This window comes from Triticum aestivum, chromosome 2D (genome assembly GCF_018294505.1).
Source record: "Triticum aestivum cultivar Chinese Spring chromosome 2D, IWGSC CS RefSeq v2.1, whole genome shotgun sequence".
NCBI lineage: Eukaryota > Viridiplantae > Streptophyta > Magnoliopsida > Poales > Poaceae > Triticum > Triticum aestivum.
Window position 1 is genome coordinate 304793546 of NC_057799.1, and position 6560 is coordinate 304800105.

Here is a 6560-nt window from a genome sequence, read left to right on the forward strand (position 1 = left end):
TTTCCTTCATGGAAAGATTATACCGCAGACATAGAACAATTTCCAGTCTTCCTCCACAACTTACGCGTAAGTAATGTACTAATGTTATTCATGGTCATTGCTGCATATGTTTCTGCTGACAGAAGACACAAGATTTCATTCTTTTAAATAGGCGAGGACCAAACTAGATTGTGAAGACGAGCAAGGGTTGGTTGCGCTTTTCAAGCACTCGTTGATGAAGTATCGTTCCTACCTGAGGCAAGCGCACTTCGATGGCAAGCCTCTAAACGAAATTTCTGTAAAGTCTCCGGTGCTACATTTATCCGACGGTGACTGGAATAATCTTGTTACACATTGGTCTCGGCTGCAACGTAAGGTACTATCTATGATATCACATCACAATTTGAACTACATTTCTGCATTTGCCTTAACGTCTCACTTGTACCAAAACTGTTAGCAGAAGAACATTCATTCTCAAGGGACCACAGAATCTCGCAACTATACTGCACACTGCATTGCTCTTGTGAGTACCTCTTGCCCTGTATGACCATACTTACTTTCATAGCTGTTTGATTATGTAGCATCACTGCACATGTTAGCCTCGTTATCGTCCATTTGGTGGACATTATAAGATCCGTATGGACTCTTACATAAATTTAGAATCAACCCAATGCTTTTGAAGAGGTTTAGCTCTGCAGTCCTCTTGTAAGGACTGGACGTTGTCTATCACTCTACTTACATTAACAGCTACTCCCTCCGTCCCATAATATAAGAACGTTTTGTACAGTACACCAGTGTTCAAAACACTCTTGTATTATGGGAAGAGGGATTGGTTCATTGTGTAGCATTCTGCATCTTATCTCCCTCGCCCACCATTTACTAAAAAAGATCAGATCTATATTTAATTTTACCAAAAAGTAGAATACACAGACAATGCCAGTGCAGAAGTGTAGCCCATTGCTCTTGCCAGTACATTTTGTCCTGTAATGCTTGTACTTCCAGGGATTGGTAGTTGATTATGTAGCATCAATCTGCATCTTATCTTCATTATCCTCTATCCCTTCCAGTATTATCATATCTATAATTACTCTCTACAAAATGTAGAGTACAGGCAATGCTTATGAAGAAGATCCTGTGCTGAAATTCTTGAGTTATCCTTCCCTTGACATGGAGAAGGGCATTATAAAGCCAGTGTTAACTGTTAATGTAAGTCAGTCCTTCTAAAGCCTTTATCCTCAATTGCTGTTTAATTTGCTCATACTCCCTATCATTTACTGCTGTTTAGTTTGTTGTTTCTACCGAAATGCATGTTTGCAAGAACCGTAAGTTCTAAGTTTTACTTGTAAAATCGAATTCCTTATTCATACCATGCACATTACTCAATACTCACTATATGTATGCTTGTTTTTGTGGATCTATAATCCAGTGTGTGGTGAAGCAGCCCACGTTTGCACCTTGTCATCTCCTGTTTTATCTTACTGATGTGGCTGATGATATGAACAACATGTCATGCACATTAACCAAAATAGATACAATGATTTTCTTTGCCCTTCATCTATGCTTGTTATGTTGACATGGTAATCCAGTAGTGTGGTGAAGCTCCCCGCATTATGAACAATGCCAAATTATGCTATTGATATTTTGAACTTACTCTTTATTTTCTAATTTGAAATTGGATGGAATTGACAGCACAGTTATCATCATTGTTTATACACGTGCAAAACCTGTCATCTCTCTGCTTTGTTTCAGGGTGATATGCCTGATGGCATGCACAAGTCTGTTGAAGGCTGTGAGACAAACCCAACATATATTGCAGCAAAGAAGGCAGAACATCTTGAAGATAGCGAGACAACCCCAAAGTCTTGTCTTGATGCAGTGTTCAAGTTACTCGAGACTAGTAGTCAGACAAGCTCACAGAATTCATTGTCTGAATCAGTTCGACTTCTTCAGTCCCAAGTTCCAGCAGAAAGGCATTCTGCAACTCAACTTCGACTTGAAGTCCTATCACTAAGAAAGATTGCGGAGAACACCAATGAAAACCTCATCGCTAAACAGCTACACCTGGAAGCTATGACTGACATGCTAGGCCGGTCTCATAGCCTTGCTCAGCAGCTTGCGCAGCAGTTCCCGTGCAAGGCTAACCTTTCTTGAACTGTCTTGAAAGTGGTCTCGGTTCAGTATTATTTTGTTACGCTGCAATGGTGCCTAGTTTTTGTAATCTGCTTCTTCGTTGCGCGTTATGATCACTGGTGGCGAACTTCGATGCCTAGTGGATGTAATATACCATAAATCCTTTATTGTATAGTGTAGGTTTATTCTTAGCTACTATGCCGTAATTTCTTTATTGTATAGAGTAGGTTTGTTCTTAATTCTTACTAGTTACTGCCATCATTCGCTATCTGAAAAAAACAGATATAGTCGACCGGGCCGAAACATTCGCCTCTAACGGGCCTGGTGTTTAGCAGGCCACAATTGGGCCGGCCTGCATCTTTCTTGGGCCCGAATCATTGGGGCCTTCACACTTTGCACGAGGCCCACAACTTACACCAGCCTATATTTTAGTTGGGCCTTTTGTGGACCCAGCGCTTAGTTTGGCCCAGGTAGCGTTAGGCCATTAACAGGCTGAATATTGTACTGGCCTGTTACGGCCCAGATGAAACCATGGGCCTTTAGCAGCCCGAAATGCATATTGGGCCTCAATTTTCACTAGTCGTCGACGGGCCTTCAGCAGGCTGAAATGTAGACAGGGCCTTTTTGGGCCTAGTTATATCACGGGCAGTTACCAGGCCGAAACATATCTCGGGCCTTAGTTGGCCCACTAATATCATGGGCCTTTAAGAGGCCGAAAGCTTAGTACAGACATCAACGGGCCGAATTATGCGACAGGCCTTTAACAGGCCCAAAGTCACGTTGGGCTTAACTGTTGCCACCTTTATCACGGGCCGTTAGTGGGCCCGATGTCCCATCGGACCATATATGGCCCATGGGCAGCACGGGCCATTCCCAGGCCGAAAGTCACACCAGGCTGAAATGGGCCCATGTCTACATCGGGCCTCTAACAGGCCGAAAGTCACTGGGCTGTAATTGGGCCCAAATATTCGGCGAACAATTAACGGGCTAGATCTGGCTTCGGGTCGTAAATGGGCCCAAATATTAGGCAACAATTAACGGGCCAGATCTGGCTTCGGGCCATAAACGGGCCTTTATTAAGCAGGCCGTTATTGGGCTTGCCCACTAGTACCTGAGTAAGTACTACGGGCCTTTGACTGGGCCGGCCTTTTTAACCTATATGGGCCTGTGTTGGGCTGTGCCACGTGTCGACGTATCATAGGCGCTTTGGGTCCAATGAGTGGATGACATCTATCCCAACGGTGAGCCGACACGTGTTTCCTCCAGCCAATGATGATTTTACACGTGGAAAATCCCCATTGGTCGGGGCTGTTAACGGGTTATCGGATCCAAAACCGGACCTGATAGCTTAACGGAGTTCCGTTACGGTGGATGCCACGTGTCGGTCACCCTTGACGAAAGCACTTCTATGACGCGCGATTTATCGTCATGGAAGTGGACACTTCCGTGATGATAATTTTGGTAATGTCATGGAACACTTCTACAACAACACAGGTATGACTATCTTGATTCTGTCATAAATTTGCATTGGATGTACATGCATGACAGAAAACGTGACCTACTGTGACAAACACGTATCATCACGGAAGTGTATTTTTTTGTAGTGATGCGGCCCGAAAATATGTATGGGTACGATGGTGTATGATGTGTTTAAATCCCATATGCACAACTTCGATGGGCCACCAACTACATTACAAACCGAACCCCGTACCCGACTCCAAGCCTGGTTGAATACGTACGATGTCAGTTTCCCAACTTCAAGGCGGCGGCGGTGGGGGGAGGGGGGCCATCCCACGCATGCGCTCAAACTTTATTTTGTCTAGCATGGGACACACACACACATATATATATACATCTATACACCTATATAGTGTGCGAATAACTTTGAAAGTTGGTCATTGGATGAAGCCAATCCGACGGTACAGAGATGGCAAATCCGAGCACTACTGGCCGTTAGATATCATCTACATTCCACCAGATTCTGCCACATGTACAATCTAGAATACTCCATGGTTGAACATAAGCATAATGCACAAACCTCAAAACACAAGCACTTCTCCTTTGTTCTCTAGAATCTTCCATATCTTAATTGCCCAAACTTTTTTTTCTAAATGAAGTGTCACTTTTTGTTTTTACCTTTACAATGCACAATTCCATGAATCTTAAAATAGATATTTTTTATAAAACTAATTGATTTTGGATGAGATGAACTATAAGAATTAAACGAACATCTACATCATGCATATATGGGAGAAGAGGCGGGAAACCGATGAGAGGAGTGGAGAGAAAGGGTAGCCTGTTTTGAATGAAAACCTAGTAGAGAAGGAAGCGTGAGCTACATGACGCATGTGCACGGTGCTTACCCATGTACTGCATGTGCTGTCGAAAGGGCTCAGGGTTGCCGTTCGATCTGGGAGCACCCGACGGTGCACACGTGCAATCCGTGGGGTTTGGGTTCTGGCCAGTCAGAATGCACGACTCAGATCACGCGCGCAGCGGGGGGGGGGAATATCATGCGAAAACCAACATTCGGTGGAAACAGGTGAAAACCACGAGAAAAAGATGTTTTGAAGTTTAAAAAAATTTGAAAAAAATGCGGGATGTTAAGAGGATGATGTTTTATTGCCACACAAAATTTCAAGTTGAAACACATTACGAGATGTGAGCTATGAAAAAGACAAAATCAGCGTTGAATAGTGTCGAATAGTAATGTCACTATTCAGGGCTGAATTTGTCTTTTTGATAGCTCACATCTCGTAATGTTTTTCAACTTGAAATTTTGTGTCGCAATAAAACATCACCTTCTTAAGATCCCACATTTTTTTTAGATTTTTATGAAACTTTAAAATATGGTTTCCACGAAGTTTTCATTGAATATCGGCTTTAGTGAGTGAACCGTGTGCTATTTGAAAACATTTCATGAGAAGAATCTCGGTTTTTAAATCCCCATAAATCCAAAACTAAGCCGAAAATCGTGAAACCTGCCATGGTGTCACGACATGGCACTTATATGTCGAGGATTTTTTTTCGTCCATTGTGGTGCAAGTTTTATTACAAGCCTCTTACAATTCGGAGCTTCTCTCAAAGAAGCCTCGTGGTTCCGATAGGGAAACGTGTCCCCCTTGTGGGCGAAACGTAATCACTGCCTGTTTTCGCCTTGTATTTTCTTCTACGGGCAACATGGAACGACGGGATATCCGTGCTGAAATTTAAACTTATTCAGGGTTCGTTTGGCCTTTTATACACTAATTGAGTTTCCTAGGCATTTAATGTCCATAATTCAAATCTGAACTACAAATACATGCTCCAGTTCACCAAAATGGCTAGAAAAATTATACATGTGTCCTTGGGTGCATGTTTAGGTCCCATGCCAGGAATGGGAACGAATTACAACTGTACCGGTGTCATGGCTCATCCTCAAACATTTCGAATCTCGGTTTTTAAGTCCCCATAAATCCTAAACTCACCAAAAAGTCATCAACGGTGGCATGGTGTCACGTGATGGCACATATATGTCGTGGTAAAAACATTGTCCAATTTGGGCCAAGCTTTATTACGAACCTCTTACAAAAACCGGAGCTTCTCTCAAAGAAGCCTCGTGGTTCCCATAGGGAAACGTGTTCCCCTTGTGGGAGAAATGTAATCACTGCCTCTTTTCGCCTTGTATTTTCTTCCACGGGCATGGAACGACATGATATCCGTGCTGAAATTTAAACTTATTCAGGGTTCGTTTGGCCTTTTTATACACTAATTGAGTTTCTTAGGCATTTAATGTCCATAGTTCAAATCTGAACTACAAATACATGCTCCAGTTCACCAAAATGGCTAGAAAAATTATAAATGTGTCCTTGGGTGCATGTTTATGTCTCGTGCCAGGAATGGGAACGAATTACAACCGTACCGGTGTCCTGGCTCGTCCTTAAACATTTCGAATCTCGGTTTTTAAGTCGCCATAAATCCTAAAATCACCAGAAAGTCATCAAAGGTGGCATGGTGTCACGTGATGGCACATATATGTCGTGGTAAAAACATTGCCAATTTGGGCGAAGCTTTATTACAAACCAGAGCTTGTCGCAAGAACCCTCGTGGTTTCGATAGGGAAACGTATCCCCTTGTGGGTCAAACGATAATCACTCCCTCTTCTAGCCTCGTATTTTCTTCTACACGCGACACGGAACAATTGGAGATTCTCGCTGAACTTTGAAATTATTCAGGGTTCGTTTCACCTTTTTTATTCATTAATTGAGTTTTCTAGGCATTTAATGTCCACAATTCAAATCCGAACTACAAATACATGCTCCAGTGCACCAAAATGGCTAGAAAAACGTACATGTTTCCTTGGGGTGCATGTTTAGGTCCCATGGAACGAATGGGAACGAATTCAATCGTCTCGCCATCCTGGCTTGGCCACAAACATTGCGAATCTCGGTTTTTAAATATCTATAAATCCA